General features: G+C 45.1%; 1 protein-coding gene across 6 annotated transcripts in view; it reads left to right on the top strand.

Moving 5' to 3' along the window:
• The window catches only part of RAB7A (RAB7A, member RAS oncogene family), a 109,337-nt gene that overhangs the window by 31,439 nt on the left and 61,042 nt on the right, over positions 1–16,856 (top strand). For 2 of the 6 annotated variants that reach the window (XM_021069434.1, XM_021069438.1), the window contains exon 1: positions 2,630–2,848. The gene's annotated coding sequence lies outside the window, so the exon portion shown is untranslated. Of the gene's footprint in view, positions 1–535; positions 2,849–3,182; positions 3,380–16,856 lie in introns of those variants that run through there. The other 4 variants (XM_021069433.1, XM_021069431.1, XM_021069436.1 and 1 more) reach the window with 4 other exon arrangements.

The raw sequence follows: 16,856 nt of genomic DNA, 5'->3' as shown, positions 1-16,856 counted from the left end.
GCCGCAGAGACACTCCAGGTCCCTAACCCACTGTACCACAGTGAGAACTCCAAGCCAAGCATTTTGGATGGCTGCAGAATGGGGTGGAATTACCATAATTCTTGGTTTCTGGGGCCATTTTCAATTCCTATTCCCCTGAATATATTATAAATTGAACTCAGTGAGCACCTCCTGTGTGCCAGCACTGTTCTAGGAATCAAGTATATGGCAGTGAGTGAAACCAACAAAATCTCTATGCTTATGGAACTGCCGTTCTAGTGGGAGGATGGACAATAAGCAAATAAGTAGGCAATATAGAAAGCAAGAAAGCAGGAAGGGAGATAGTGAGTGTCCTGTATTCAGGGTGATAGGAAGGGGAACTTTGTTTTTAAATAGGGAAGACCATTCTCACTGAGAAGATGACATTTAAGTCAAAACCTGGAGTTCCCATAGTGGTGCAGCAGAAACAAATCCAACTAGGAACCAAGAGGTTGCAGATTCAATCCCTGGCCTCGCTCAGTGGGTCAAGGATCCAGTGTTGCCTCGAGCTGTTGTGTAGGTTGCAGACACAGCTTGGATCCAGCGTTGCTGTGGCTGTGGTGTAGGCTGGCGGCTACAGCTCTGATTAGAACCCTAGCCTGGGAACCTCCATATGCCACGGCTGCGGCCCTAAAAAATGACCAAAGAAGACAAAAAGGAAAAAGGTAAAAAACCTAAGGAAAGTGAGGGAGTGGCCAGAGCTGTCCAGGTAGAAGTACAATCGTAAATGTGTGCCTTCTCCTCTTAAACTGGAAGCTACAAAGACTACACGAAGACTAATCAGAGGGGACGTTAGAAGGAGGTGAGGTTTGAGGAGTATTTAGGGGCCAGATGGGATGGGACTTTTCCTTTAGTTTTTATTCTGACTTAATGGAAATAGTTTGAGCAGGAGAATATCATGATTTGACTTTTTTTTTTTTTTTTTTTTTTTTAGGGCCACACCTGTGGCATATGGAAGATCCCTGGCTAGGGGTCGAATTAGAGCTATAGCCAGTGGCCTACACCACAACCACAGCAACTCGGGATCTGAGTTGCATCTGTGACCTATACCACAGCTCCCAGAAACATTGGATCCTTAACACACTGAGTGAAGCCAGTGCATCTTCATAGATACTAGTAGGGTTCTTAACCTGCTGAGCCACAACGGGAACTCCTTGGTTTTTGTTGTTGTTGTTGTTGTTTTTCTTTTTAGGGCCACACCCACGGCATATGGAGGTTCCTAGGCTAGGGGTCAAATCAGAGCTGCAGCTGCCAGCCTATGCCACAGCCACAGCAACACAGGATCTGAGCCGCATCTGCACCCTACACCACAGTTCATGGCAACGCCAGATCCTTAACCCACTGAACAAGGCCAAGTATTGAACCTGTGTCCTCAAGAATGCTAGTCAGATTTGTTAACCACTGAGCCACGATAGAAACTCCCCTGGTTTAACATTTTTAATAGAATTACTCTGGCTGCTGTGTTGAGACTAGATAGGGAATGAGGTGGGAGCAAGAAACCAAGGTTGTTACCATAGTCCAGGTGAGAAATGATGAGAGATTCAGACCAGGTGGTCATGGCAGAGGTAATAGGAAGTCACATTCTGGTTATGTTTTAAAGGCTATGGATGAGGGGTGGAGACAGAGGGACCTGAATTTTTCTACGACTGCTGTAACAAATCACCACCAGCTTGGTGCTTAAAACAACAAAAATGTATTCTTTCAAATGCAAAAGTCCAAAATCAAAGCCCACCCCTGCTTTTTATTTCTTCGGGTTTTTTGTTTGTTTTGTTTTTCGTTTTTCCTTTACCTCTTTCAGCTTGCAGGGTTGCTGTTGGCATAATTTGGGTTGTGGTTACTCACTCCAGTCTCTGATTCCATCTTCACATGGACTTCTGTGTTTCATGCATCTCTTATAAGGACACTTGTCATTGGATTTAGGTTCTACTTGGGTAATCCAGGGAAATCTCAGATCCTTAATTACACCTTTAAATACTACCCCCCCCCCAAATCAGGTCATGCCGCAGGTCCCAGGATATGGACATATATTTTGGCTATTCAACCCACTACAGGAATCAAGAATGATTCCAAAGCTTTTGGGCTTAGCAACCAAAAGAATGAAGTTTGCATGAACAAAGGAAAAGGCCATGAAAGAGCACGTTGAAAATGGAGGTAGGAGTTCTCTAGTGGCACAGCTGGCTAAGGGTCCAGCAATGTCATTGCTGTGGCTGGGGTCGCTGCTGTGGCCTGGGTTCCATCCTGGCCCAGGAACTTCTGCAAGCCATGGGTGGGGCCAAAAAAGAAAAAAAATGGGGGGAAAGTTCTGGGTAGATCTTAATGTGTTGAGATGGAGCTAGTGCTTGGTATGGTGTCCCACCCTCCTCAGGCTCTACAGCGCAGTTTTTTTGCTTATCTTTCGGTACTAAGTTCAGTGGCCAAGGGATCATTAGGTGGGTCCAACATGGCGGCACCCTGCTGCTGGCCGAACCTCAAAGATGGCCGCAGCCACTGGGGGCAGACATGATTGTGCCACGTGACCCAGGCCAGGGCCCAGAGGCGGTGGAACGTGACGCACGTTTGAGGCGGGGCCGCTCCCCCGCACCCCTGGCGTCGAGCGTCTCGTGACAGGTACTTCCGCTTGGGGCGGCGGCGGTGGCGGAAGTGGGAGCGGAGCCCGAGTCTTGGCCATAAAGCCCGAGGCGGCGGCGGTGGCGGCGCTGGAAGCTTGGACAGGCTGAGGATCCCGCTGCAATCGGAACTTGGACTTTCTTCCGCCCTCGTCTTCCCTCCGTCTCCTCCCCGGCAGACCCCTACCGACACGCCTGGCCCGGAGCCCAGCGGAGCGGCCGCGGTAAGTGGAGGCCCGGCCCCATCCCCCTTCCGGCGCCTTGGTTGCCGGCGCGCGTCGTCCGCCTCTCCGGTCGGCTCGGGTCCAATTCAAGTCCACGGGGGAGCTCCGCATCGCCTGGGACCGGTTACAAGCCGGCCGTGCCCGCCCGCGGGGAGGTCAGAGGTCGCCGGGTGTGACCTCTCTCGGCCGCGACCCCAGGCCGGTGGCCGCGCACGCCCGTTTCCCGGTGGCGTCCGGCCGGGATACCGCGAGGGCTGCACGGACTGGGCGCCGGGCGGAGATGGGAGGGCGGGGCTCGGCCTGTCTTAGGCGGGGGCGCCGCCCACCCGGCCCTGGTGCCAGGCCCGAGCCGAGTGCCCGCGGTCCGGCCGAGCGGCCGCTCGAGGGAGAGAGGCTCCCTGATGGCCACTGAGTCCACGGGGAGTTGGGTCACGTGTCCCGTCCTGGCCTCCGGCGCCTCTGTCTCTGGCGACGGGGAGCTTTTGTCGTAAACGCGTTATGGTGAAGCCTGAGAGAGTTTCTAAACTTAAGGTGAGATGGTGGTTGGCTACAGAGCTGTGTCTGTGTTCCGACTGCGTCGGGGCTCTCGTAATGTTCTCAGTTCGGACTGGATTCGCAAGGAAGGGTTCATAAAATTGGGAAAATGAAAATGACAGTATCAAACATTGGAGCGCTTATTGTGTGTTGGGCAGCGTGGCAAGACCTTTGCATAGATTATTGTGTTTAATTCTCAGAACAACCTTCTGAAGTAACATTGCTGTACGCATTTGTAGATAGGGAAACCGGAGATCAGAGAGGTTAAGTCGTTTGTCCAAGGTCGCACAGCTAATAACTTAGCGGAGATTTTATTCCAGGCAGTTAGACTATAGAGCACTGTTAACTTGCCTCTGGATTGTACTGCTTTCAGATGTCCCTGCAGGTTGTGATTTATCTTTTGCTGCTTGGTATCTGTCTCTCTTTCTAGTGATGTCACTTTGGAAGCCATCCCTGGTGATATTAGTTCTGCCTTAAAACCATAATATACTCCGTTTGCAGTTGTGTTTTCTAACACATCTTTTTTTGGTAGTGTAGCACCAATAAAGTGGGAGCTCTAGAACTCTATCAAAGTACTTAACTAAGGTTTGAAGATTTTTGTCACCTATGTATTTTGTCAAGTGAGTAGGCTGGCAGTACTGCCATGTGAACCTTTCCTGAACCTTCGTACTGGGGGGTCCTGCCAGTTGGTTCTTTGCTGTTGAAATACTGCATCTTTGGATTCCCAAAGAACAAGCTCTTGTCTCTGACTTGTGACTTAAGCAGCTGATGAGCCTCATGACTTCTCATCCAGGGATTAATAAAGTCTCCTGTTAGTGTGTTTCTTTCTTCAGACTTAGGAGAGTTTGTTCATGTTTGAGTCTAAGAACTGGAAAGTGAGTTGGGAGTACTTATGAAGATAACTTGTCCTGACTCCTCTGCTGTAGTCTGATGTCTTTTTTTTTTTTTCCTTTTAGATTTTGTTATTTGTCCTGGTATATGTAAATGAGTAGTAAGTGTGGTATCCTTAATGTTTGTGTAAGAGGAGCGAATGATGAGTAATTTTTTTAAATGATTTTTATTTTTTCCATTATAGCGGATTTACAGTGTTCTGTCAGTTTTCTACTGTACAACAAAGCGACCCACACACACGTGTGTATTCTTTTTCTCGCGTTATTCCCCATCATGCTTCATCACTAGTGACTGGATATAGTTCCTGGTGCTATACAGCAGGGTCTCATTGCTTATCCATTCCAAATGCAATAGTTCGCATTTATTAACTCCAGATTCCCAGTCCATCCCACTTCTTCCCTCTCCCCCGTGGCAATCAGAAGTCTGTTCTCCAAGTCCATGAGTTACTTTTCTGTGGAAAGGTTCATTTGTGCCATATATTAGGTTCCAGATATGAGTGATATCATGTGGTATTTGTCTTTCTCTTTCTGACTTCACTTAGTATGAGAGTCTAGTTCCATCCGTGTTGCTGCAAATGGCATTATTTTGTTCTTTGTTATGGCTGAGTAGTATTTCATTGTGTATATATACTACATCTTAATCCAGTCATCTGTCAGGGAACATTTAGGTTGTTTCCATGTCTTGGCTCTTGTGAATAGTGCTGTAGTGAACAAGCGGGTGCACGTGTCTTTTTCAAAGAAAGTTTTGTCCAGATGTGTGCCCAAGAGTGGGATTGATGGGTCATGTGGTAGTTCTGTATTTAGTTTTCTGAGGTACCTCCATACTGTTTTCCATAGTGGTTGTACCAATTTACGTTCCCACCAACAGTGCAGGAGGGCTCCTTTTTCTCCACATCCTCTCAAGCATTTGTTATTTGTGGACTTATTAATGATGGCCATTCTGACAGGTGTGAGGTGGTACCTGATGCTGATGAGTAACTTTTTGGTTTGCTGATAAGTAGCTTTTCATTTATTCATGAAATGTTTTGAGTATCTACTGTGTATCAGGCATTGGGCGTATTGACTCACATACATAGGCATGGTTCCTTTCCTCAAGTAATGTAGAAACGGTAAGTGATCATGGCTAGGAATTCTCTTGTGGAATGGCTTGGCTGTACATCTTGAGACTTTTTTGTAAGGAGGAGTTATTTCTCATCTCAACCAGTGCATCGGTAGTAATCCAAACAGCCCAGACAGCGCATAGTGTTATGGCCAACTTGAAGGCTTTGTTCATTTTAACAACAGTGTTTGCACAGATTGCTTTGCTTTTGAAGGGAGTTTGTAGAGGATATCGCGATTTCTAATGGATTGTGCTTTTTTTTTTTTTTTTTTTTTTTTTTGGTCTTTTGTGTTTTTGCCTTTTCTAGTGCCGCTTCTGTGGCATATGGAGGTTCCCAGGCTAAAGTTCGAATTGGAGTGTAGCCACTGGCCTCGCCAGAGCCATAGCAACACAGGATCTGAGCTGCATCTGTGACCTACACCACAGCTCATGGCAATGCCAGATCCTTAACCCACTGAGCGAGGCCAGGAATCGAACCCACAACTTCATGGTTCCTAGTTGGATTCGTTAACCACTGAGCTACTATGGGAACTCTGGATTGTGCTTTTTTTTTGAAGAGTAACCTTCAACTCTAAACTTGTTTCTCCTTTTGCCCTAGGGGCATTTTTGTTGTTCACTCAAGAGGGAGTTGGTGTGCTTGCAGATGTTGGCTGTTGCAGAGCTCTCTGAGCAAAGGCATGTTTGGCATGCTGGTGAAAATTTTTCTATGGCTGACAGAGTTTAGTTAGTGCCACCCAGTCTTAGTACCAGTATCATCCTAGTAAAACCCTTGGCCACCCCATCTCCCACAAGTCCCCTGGCTTCCCCTTCTTTAAGAGGGGATGTGCATTTTACATTTGTGGTAGAATTGTACGAGTAAACAGAAGGGTAGAGTGGAATGTAGAAGACACTCTAAAAATAGTTTATTAGTACATTCCTCCAGGTAATTGTTACTGACCACCTGGGGCAGAATTTTTTTTCTGGTGCCAACTGGGCCTACCCCCCCACCCCCGCCAAACCCCATAATAAAGAGCATAGCCTTATAGTTAAGTGTGGCTTTTTTTTTTTTTTTTTTTTTTTTTGGTCTTTTTGCCATTTCTTGGGCCGCTCCCATGGCACATGGAGGTTCCCAGGCTAGGGGTCTAATTGGAGCTGTAGCCACCGGCCTACGCCAGAGCTACAGCAACAGGATCTGAGCTGAGTCTGCGACCCACACCACAGGTCACGGCAACGCCGGATCCTTAACCCACTGAGTGAGGCCAGGGATCGAACCCGCAACCTCATGGTTCCTAGTCGTATTCCCCACTGAGCCACGACGGGAACTACAAGTGTGGCTTTTTAAAATTTTTTATTTTTACTTTTTTTGTCTTTTGTCATTTTAGGGCCACACCCGCAGCATATTTAGGTTCCCAGGCTGGGGTCTAATCGGAACTGTAGCTGCTGGTCTATGCCAGAGCCACAGCAGTGTCAGATCTGAGCCGTGTCTGTGACCTACACCACAGCTCATGGCAACCCACTGAGCAAGGCCAGAGATCCAACCCTCAACTTTATGGTTCCTGGTCAGATTCGTTTCCACTGTGCCACGACGGGAACTACAAGGTAAATGTGGCTTTGAATCTGATTCCTGCCCCAACCAACAAGTAAAGCAAAAGGTTTGTTTATGGGATTCGTTTTCAGTAAATTTCCAAAAGGATCTGCACTAATAACATTTTGCCCTTGTACTTGGCGTTAGCCTTTCTACGCAAAGGTGTGGCAAACCCAGCCCACACACGTGTGACAGTTGTTTTATGCACTGTTCCTGAGATTTGACATAAGTGTTTAACATTACTTCTGTCATAGATTGTCTAACTTTCCATCTACATAATTCAAATATGGCTGAGAAGAATTTGTCCAGATAGTGGATGGGCTTTGTAAGCAGGGTTTTCAGAGGAAGTCAGGAGTCCTCCCGAGTAAGGCCGAAAATAGTGTTTCCCCTTGGTACTGATGTCTTCCTCTGAAGGTGCCTGAAGCTCTAGGAATTAACCCCCCCTCCCCATGGTGCAGTGACTGCTTTCTGCCCACCTTTCTCTCCCTCATGAGGTGGCCATTGTACTTGAGGCATTCATTCCTCTCTTATCAGATGTGTATCTGTTAACGTGCTTCTCTGCAGTTGACTGCAACTTTTGATCTCTTCAGTTATTTGCTCTCGCATCTTCTATTTTCTGCTTTTCCCTTCCCACATATGGCATTAAACACAGAAAAAATGGTTTGAATTAATGTTTTAAAACTTCTTAATGGTGGTTGTGGTCAGTGTGATTTGTGATTCAAAGGTAAAAGTGGTGCGGTGGGTGAAATCAGAACAGGCATTTTTAGCACCGTCTCTGACTAGTTTCAATTTTAGTACTTCAGGCTGTGATTGCAAAAACAAATTTAAGAATAGCTACTTGCAGAATGTCTCCGTGGGGGTGGAAGAGAGCTTGAGAGTTGCTCCCAGTGGTGACATGCAGCATCGGTCTTGTTCCTTTGCCCAAAGATGCAGTTCTTAGTGCAGGGATCTCAAACCTTGCCAGGGCTGTTTTGGTGATGTCATCACTGCCGTGGGGATCGAATTGACTGATCATCTCTTCCGCGTCCTGGTCGCCTAGGGCTGCTTGCGTCAGTACGGAGACATCTGGGGAAGCGTGTTGGGGGAGACCTGCCACCTGACTTGGCTCTCAAGTGGATTTGCTTGTGTGCCCTTTGCGAGGCGCCCTGAGGATTTCTGGTCTCCATACCTTCTCAGGTGTAGATGCTTGCTTGCTTCTTAGTTCTGGCTTTCCTGGCTTGCCCGGCTCAGTTAGGGAACCCTTTAAAAATCACACTGTGGAGTAAATAGTTACCTCATTTGTTTCCAAGCTTTTTATGCAGTTCTTTTTTTTTCTTTATTGTGTGCAGTTCTAATTGTAAAAAATTATTTCTATTTGAGTTGTTTGAAAGTACACAACAAAGCATCTGTGAATTAACTTTTTAAAAAACTCAGTTGTAAGAGCATAGACATTATGAAAAATAGGGCCTGGTACGTTTGGCATTTAGTCAGTCTGCCAACAATGCTCTGTGTACTGACAGGTCTGGGGGGGCCCCAGAAATAACTAATCACTGGGGCAGCCCACAGGTGAGAGCCACTCCAGAGTCCTCTGACCTGTGCCATTCAGTGCACAGTTGTTAAAGAGCATTGATGTTTTGTAAAAACCTTCCTACGTAGTGCTTGTCTTTGAATGTTTTTGTGTTTGTGTAGTGCTTACAGTTTACATAGGATTTCGGTTGGTTCTCACAGCAGCCCCGCAGGCTCAGAGGGTGGCCATTTCTGTATTTCTGCCTGAGGGAGCTGAGCCTGTGCTCAGGTGGCTCAATTGCTAGAGTGCTGACCTGGGTCTGCAAAAACATAGCTCACTCTTTCTGGTGCACCAGCCTGCCTTTTTGATTATTTGTGTTTGCTGTAAAGCCCTCAGCATTTGACTCCTTTTAACAATGTGTCTGTCTTACACTATCATTCATTTAAAATATCTCTTTTGCTGATTATTATGTTTGTTTTTAAAATTTTTTTTAATTCTATTTTTATGGCTGTACCCACAGCATATGGAAGTTCCTGAGCCAGGGATTGAATCTGAGCCACAGCTTTGACCTACACCACAGCTGGAACAATGCCAGATCCTTTAACCCACTGTGCCAGGCTGGGGATAGAACCCACACCTCTGCAGCAACCTGAGATGCTGCAGTCAGGTTCTTAACTCACTGCACCACAGTGGGAACTCCTCTTTTGCTGATTATTAAACAAGTCGTTTCTTTCAAAAAAAAAAAAAAAGTGAGAAAATACATAAGTAAAAAAAGAAAAATTCAGTTCACTTACCCAGAGGAAGAACAAAAGTGTTAATTGGTTATCTTATTAAAAAAAATTTTTAGGAGTTCCCGTCGTGGCGCAGTGGTTAACGAATCCGACTAGGAACCATGAGGTTGCGGGTTCGGTCCCTGCCCTTGCTCAGTGGGTTAACCATCCGGCGTTGCCGTGAGCTGTGGTGTAGGTTGCAGACGCGGCTCGGATCCCGTGTTGCTATGGCTCTGGTGTAGGCCGGTGGCTACAGCTCCGATTCAACTCCTAGCCTGGGAACTCCATATGCCACTGGAGCGGCCCAAGAAATAGCAACAACAACAACAAAAGACAAAAAAAAATTTTTTTTAATGGCCACACATACAGCATATGGGCACACATGCAACATATGGACGTTGCCAGGTCAGGGACTGAATCTGAACTGAAGTCGCCACAATACTAGAGCCTTCAATGCACTCTGCCAGGGTGGGGATCAAACCTGCGCCTCTGTGTCAACATGAGCCTGAGCTGCTGCAGTCACATTTTTAATCCACAGCACCACAGCGGGAACTCCTGGTTATTTTATTTTTATGAGTGTATACTTTTTTTTTTTTTTTTTTTTTGGTTGCACCCGCATCATTCAAAAGTTCCTGGGCCAGGAATCGAACCTGTGCCTCAGCAGCAACCCATGTTGCTGCAGTGACAAAGCTGGATCCTTAACTTGCTGCACCACAAGGGAATTCCTTCCTCCTGCTGATTTTTAACACCATAGTTCAATTTTATCTGATTTGGACTTAGTGTAAATGCCATCATAAACTATACAACTTTGGTATTTGTTTCATTGATTCAGTGTTGCTTCTGAGATTTTGTGTGGGGTGCAGTTGTAACTTATCTTTTCATTGCTTATGAGTATTTCATTATGTGGTATGCCATAGGTGTTTATTAATTCATTGATGGGCATTTGGGTAACTTGTGGTTTGTGGTTGTTAAAGATAATGCTGTGTGCAGAGTTCCCTGGTGGCCTAGCAGGTTAAGAACTCAGTATTTCACTGCTGTGGCGTAGGTTCAGTTCTGCCCCAGGAACTTCCACATGTCATCAGTGTGGCCCAAAAAATGCTGTATGAATATTCTTGGGTCTGTCTTTTTTTTCTTTGCCTTGCCCACTGCATATGAAAGTTCCCAGGCCAGGAATCCAACCTGAGCTGCTGCAGTGACAAATGCCACATCTTAACCCACTATGCCATGAGAGACTCCCTTTTTTAAAAAATGTGTTTGAGTTCCAGTTGTGGCTCATCAGGTTAAGAATCCAACTAGTATCCATGAGGATATGAGTTCGGTTCCTGCTCTGTTCAGTGGGTGAAGGATCCACAATTGCTGTGCTGCTGTCAGTTGCAGATGAAGCTTGGATCTGGTGGTGTTGTGGCTGTGGTGTAGGCTAGCATCCAAAGCTCCAATTCGACCCCTAGCCTGGGAACTTCCATATGCCACAGGTGCGGCCTTAAAACAAAAAAGAAAGAAAAGACAGAACAAAAAAATAAATGTGTTTGTTTTGTTTGGCTGGCATATGAAAGTTCTGGGGCCAGGAATCAAACCAGAGCCATAGAATCATTAAGCAGTAGGCCACCAGGGAAGTCCTTTTGGGTCTGTGTTCTGATCAGTATGTGCCTACATTTTCCTTGTGGAGTGGGAAGGCTGAGTTTTAGAGTATGTATCTGTACACTGCTAGAGCTGCTATAACGAATACCACAGATTGGGCGGCTGAAATGACTGAAATTTGTTTTCTCGTAATTTTGGAACTCAAGGTGTTGACAGGGTTGTTTTCTTTAGTCGCTTTTCTCTCATTGGCTTGTAGGTGGCTGTCTTCTTCCTCTGTCCTCACATGGTCCTTCCTCTGTAGGCGTCTGTGTCTTCATCTCCTCTTAAAAGGATATCAGGCAGATTAATTAGGTACCCCCCTCCGGGACCCTGTTTAACCTTAATCACCCCTTTAAAGGTCCCATCTCCAAATATAGTCATATTTTGAGATACAGTGTTAGGGCTTCAACATGAATTGGACAGGGCAATTCAGGCCATAACGGTATCTGCAATACTTTGATAGACACTGCCAGTTTTCCACAGTGGTACCAGTTTGCAGTCCTCCCAGCTGAATGTGACGGTTCCAAACATTCCATGTCTTTGCTCATGATTGTCTTTTACGTTTTGCCCTGTGGCACTAGCATAGTGCCCCATTCCAGTGCCAGCACAGGCAGTTCTTGAGACTGCCTCTTACAAATTCTTCTTAGGTCCGTTGGGCTTAGTAAAGGAGAATGGAGTTCCCTTTGTGGGTTAAAAACCTGATCAGTGTCTGTGAAGATTTGGGTTTGATCCCTGGCCTTGTTCAGTGGGTTAAGGATCCAGCATTGCCATGAGCTGCAGCTTAGGTCATAGGTGCATCTTGGATCTGGCATTGCTGTGGTGTAGGCCTGCAGCTGCAGCTCCAATTCAACCCCTAGCCTGGGAACTTTCATATGCCCGAGGTGTGGTCCTGGAAAAAAAAAGAAAAGCAGAATGTCTTCATTCTAGTGAGTAGTTAGCCCTCCCTAGTTGCCCTTAAGAGTTAGGTTCATTCTTTTCTTTCCTTTCCTTTTCCTTCCTTCCTTTTGTCTTTTTAGGGCCTCACCGGCATCATATGGAGGGTCCCAGGCGAGAGGTCCAGTCAGAGCTATAGCCTCTGTCCTACACACCAGCCACAGTGACTCCGGGATCCAAGCTGCATCTGTAGCCTACACCACAGCTCATGGCAAAGCCAGATCCTTAACCTGTTGAGCAAGGCCAGGGATTGAACCTGTGTCCTCATGGGTACTAGTCTGGTTCATTAACCACTGGGCCACAATGGGAACTCCTCTTTCTTTCTGTTTTTGTTTTTTTCTTTGGCCACCTCTTGGCATATGGAGTTCCCAGGCCATGGGATCAGATCCAGGCCAGAGTTGCAACCTACACCACACTTGCTGCAACATTGAATCCTTTAACTCACTGTGCCGGGCCAAGGTTTGAAACCGTGTCCTGGTGATGTAGAGACACTGCCAATCCCATTGCACCACAGCAGGAACTCCTAGTTTTTGCATTTATAGTCTAGACTTACTCTGGTGGTGGAATTGGCTTAAAAGTGTCATATGTAGGGTATAATTGTAGTCCTTTAAACAGTGCTTTCATTGAAATTCTTTGGTCTGACACTTGCATCCTTAAAATACTGGATTTCCTCATACACATGCTAGAAATAGGTCTGTTCTGCCTGACCACTTAGTAGTTGGTGTCTGACTAGTAGCTTTCTGGCCGAGTGGTCTGGAACTATGTACCCACTGTTGACCTTGTTTTGACTGGAATGATGTTATATGACTTTGCCCCTCCTTTACTCCAATCTTCTTGAGGGCAGGGGTGAATCATTATCCTAGGATGGATCTTAAAATACTACTCAGTAAACTTAAAAGTATTTTTATAGTTATGCTTCTGGGCCAGTGATTGATATGGGTAGTTTTCCTGAATGATAAATTTTCTGAATGATAAATTGTGTTCATCTGACACATTTTTATTGTCTACTATGGGAAGACACTGCTGACAGCTGTGAAGAGTATCAGAGAGCACTGGAAATTTAAGGATAATTATAAAAGGAGGGCAGATGAGAATCATAAAAATAGCTTAAAGAGGAGATACTGTCTGCTTCGGTGCTTAACGAACCCGACTAGCATCCATGAGGATGTGGGTCCGATCCCTGGCCCCTCTCAGTGGGTTAAGGATCTGGTATTGCCGTGAGCTGTGGTGTAGTTCGCAGACGTGGCTCGGATCTGGCATTGCTATGGCTGTGGTGTAGGCTGGCAGCTGTAGCTCTGATTAGATCCCTAGCCTGGGAACCTCCATATGCTGAGGGTGCAGCCCTAAAAAGACAAAAAGACAAAAAAAAAAAAAAAAAAAAGAAAGAAAGAAAGAAAAAGAAAATACTAGAAGTGTTCAGTGATGGGTTTATTAGATGGGCGCTGAGGGGAGACTTGGGGAAGCCATTATAGTTGGAGGGAATGGCATAGGCAGATCATGGAGGTGGGGAGATGGAGGGATGTGGTTTCCCAGTTTGGGAGTGGCTGTATGTAGGGGAGCCAGATTGGAGTGAGGTGGGGGGAGGCACCCTGGGGCCATGTTGAAGGGTTGATGTTTAATCAAGTGGTACTTCAGTAGATGGGGCTAGATTAGGGCATAATCCTTTCACTTGAGCCTCACAACCCTATTAAGACTGATGATATCCTAGTTATGGATGAGGAATGATTTGGATGTGATAACTTACTTAAACACACTGTAAGAGATTAGTGGGGCTAAGACTGAAATATTGATGGTATGCTAAACCTTCAAAGAGGTACTTCCTCAAAAATGCCTTTAACACAGGTTAAAATTAAGAACTGGTTTGGGCGATGGGATGGAGAAAATGTTTTTCTTTAGCCAGCCAGCCCATGTGGGCTGCTTCTTTCCAGTTTATAGGCAGTGTTTTATTGGATAAATGCCTGAGATTATCTAGCATTGGAATCAAAGGTTTTGACTATTGAAAGTAGTTCTGTGGAAAAGTGTTTTACTAGCCATATGTTTTCTAGACTGTCTTAGCCAAAAAAAAGTCTTTTTTTTTTTTTTTTCTTTGTCTTTTTACCATTTCTTGGGCTGCTCCTGCGGCATATGGAGGTTTCCAGGCTAGGGGTCGAATCGGAGCTGTAGCCACCGGCCTATACCAGAGCCACAGCAACTTGGGATCCGACCTGCATCTGTACCCTACACCACAGCTCACGGCAACGTCGGATCCTTAACCCACCGAGCAAGGCCAGGGATCAAACCTGAAACCTCATGGTTCCTAGTCAGATTCGTTAACCACTGAGCCATGACGGGAACTCCCATCCTGGTCTCTTAATAGTCTCAGCTCTTTGTGTGGTATCTGCATTTAAAACACTTGAGAACAGGGAGCTCCCATCGTGGCTCACTGGTAGCGAACTGGACTAGTATCCATGAGGATGCAGGTTTGACTGCTGCCCTCACTCAGTGGTCAAACTGAGGATCTGGCAATGCTGTGAGCTGTGGTGTAGATGAAAGTTGCCTTAGTTTTTCCCCTCCTCACACATTCGTATGATGCCTTGAAGAGTATACACACACACACAGAATCTTTTATCTATGAATATATATATAATATATATTATATATACTATATTTATAAAGTAAATAAGTATATAAAGTAAAATATATACAAATATGTATATATAAACAATATCTTTACATGTTGTAGAGCTTAATGGTTACCTTGGTTTTTTGTTTTTTTCTTTTCTTTTTTGTCTTTTTAGAGCTGCACCCACAGCATGTGGAGGTTCCTAGGCTAGGGGTCGAATCAGAGCTGTAGCTGCAGGCCCACCCCACAGCTCACAGCAATGCCAGATCCTCAACCCATTGAGCAAGGCCAGGGATTGAACTTGAGTCCTCATGGGTGCTAGTCAGATTTGTTTCCACTGAGCCATGACGGGAACTCTAATTTTTTTTTTATGATTTTGATTTTTTCTATTATAACTGGTTTACAGTGTTCTGTCAGTTTTCTACTGTACAGCAAAGTGACCCCGTCACACGCACATATGTATATATACTTTCTTTTTCCTCACATTATCCTCCATCATGCTCCATCACAAGTGATGAGATATAGTTCCCAGTGCGATACAGCAGGATCTCATTGTTTATTCATTCCAAATGCAGTAGTTTTCGTCTAATAACCCCAGACTCCCATTTCATCTCACTCCTTCCCCCTCTCCCTTGGCAACCAGAAGTCTGTTCTCCAAGTCCATGAGTTTCTTATCTGTGGAAAAGTTCATTCGTGCTGTATATTAGATTCCAGTATAGGTGATATCATATGGTATTTGTCTTTCTCTTTCTGACTTACTTCGCTTAGTATGAGAGTCTCTAGTTCCATCCATGTTGCTGCAAATGGCATTATTTTGTTCTTTTTATGGCTGAGTAGTATTCCATTGTGTATATATACCACACCCACTTTTTTTTTGTCTTTTTAGGGCCACACCTGTGGCATATGGAAGTTCCCAGGCTAGGGGTTGAGTCGGAGCTATAGCTGCTGGCCTACGCCACAGCCACAGCAATGTCGGATCCAAGCCATGTCTGTGACCTACACCACAGCTCAAGGCAACAGATCCTTAACCCACTGAACGAGGCCAGGGATTGGATCTGTGTCCTCATGGATGCTGGTCAGGTTCATTTCCGCTGAGCCACGTTGGTCACTCCCAGCATCTTCTTAATCCATTCATCCATTGATGGACATTTAGGTTGTTTCCATGTCTTGGCTATTGTGAATAGTGCTGCAATGAACATACAGGTGCATGTGGCTTTTTCAGGGAAAGTTTTTCTCCTTTGTTCTTTTTTTTTGGTTGGATGATTTCCATTTATTTTATGCTCATGTACTTTTCTTTTTAGTTTTCATGAATGTAATGTTTAATTTTGATTTGTGGTTGCCTTGTTTTTAAACTATGTTAACCACTTTCTATATCTGCTAGCTTTAGCCTGATACAGTTGTATAGGCTCAAACACATTAAAAAAAAGAAGTCTAGATTTTCTTACTTTCCTTCCCCACATTCTGTGATTTTGAGGTCCTTTATTAACATCTTCGTGTTTGTCCTTTTGTTGTTTCTTGTGTTTATCATCACTTTTACTGCAGGTTTTTTTTTGTTTTTTGTTTTTTTTTTCAAAGATCTGTATACTAGGAGTTCCCATCATGGCTCAGTGGCTAACGAATCTGACTAGGAACTATGAGGTTGTGGGTTCAATCCCTGGCCTTGCTTGGTGGGTTAAGGATCCGGTGTTGCCGTGAGCTGTGGTGTGGGTCGCAGATGTGGCTCGGACCCCGAGTTGCTGTGGCTCTGGCGTAGGCCAGTGGCTACAGCTCCGATTAGACCCCTAGCCTGGGAACCTCCATATGCCGAGGGAGCAGCTCAAGAAAAAAGACAAAAAGACAAAAAAAAAAAAAAAAAGTTCTGTATGCTAGCTTAAGTGATTGCTTTCCAGTTGTGATTTCCTCCATCCTATTTCTTTTTAATTCTTTTTTATTTAGAGAAGCCCTTTCAGTATTTCTTTTAGCATGGGTTTAGTATTGCTGTACTCTTTTAGTTTTTGTTTATTGGAGAAATTCTTTATTTTTTCTTCTATTTTAAATGATATTCTTGCTGGGTAGAGGTTTTTTTTCTTTCTTTTTTTTTTTTTTTTTGTTTATTTTGTTTTGTTTTGTTTTGTTTTTTGTCTTTTTGCCTTTTCTAGGGCCGCTCCTGCGGCATATGGGGATTCCCAGGTCAGGGGTCCAATCAGAGCTATAGCTGCCGGCCCACACCAGAGCCACAGTAACGCAGGATCCGAGCCACGTCTGCAACCTACACCACAGCTCATGGCAATGCCAGATCCTTAACCCACTGAGTGAGGCCAGGGATCGAACCCGCAACCTCATGGTTCCTAGTCGGATTCATTAACCACTGAGCCACGACAGGAACTCCCGTTTTTTTTTCATTTTTTAATTGACGTATAGTTTACAATGTTGTGTTACAGTTTGGGAATGTTTACCTTGATTATGGTTTACCTCTGAGTTCAAACTAAGCATGTGAGTTGTTGATATTCTTTTTTTTCAGAGGAAAGAACAGC

Source organism: Sus scrofa, chromosome 13 (assembly GCF_000003025.6).
Source record: "Sus scrofa isolate TJ Tabasco breed Duroc chromosome 13, Sscrofa11.1, whole genome shotgun sequence".
Lineage (NCBI taxonomy): Eukaryota > Metazoa > Chordata > Mammalia > Artiodactyla > Suidae > Sus > Sus scrofa.
The sequence above is the reverse complement of the archived record's forward strand: the minus strand, read 5'-3'. Positions and strand labels throughout refer to the sequence as shown.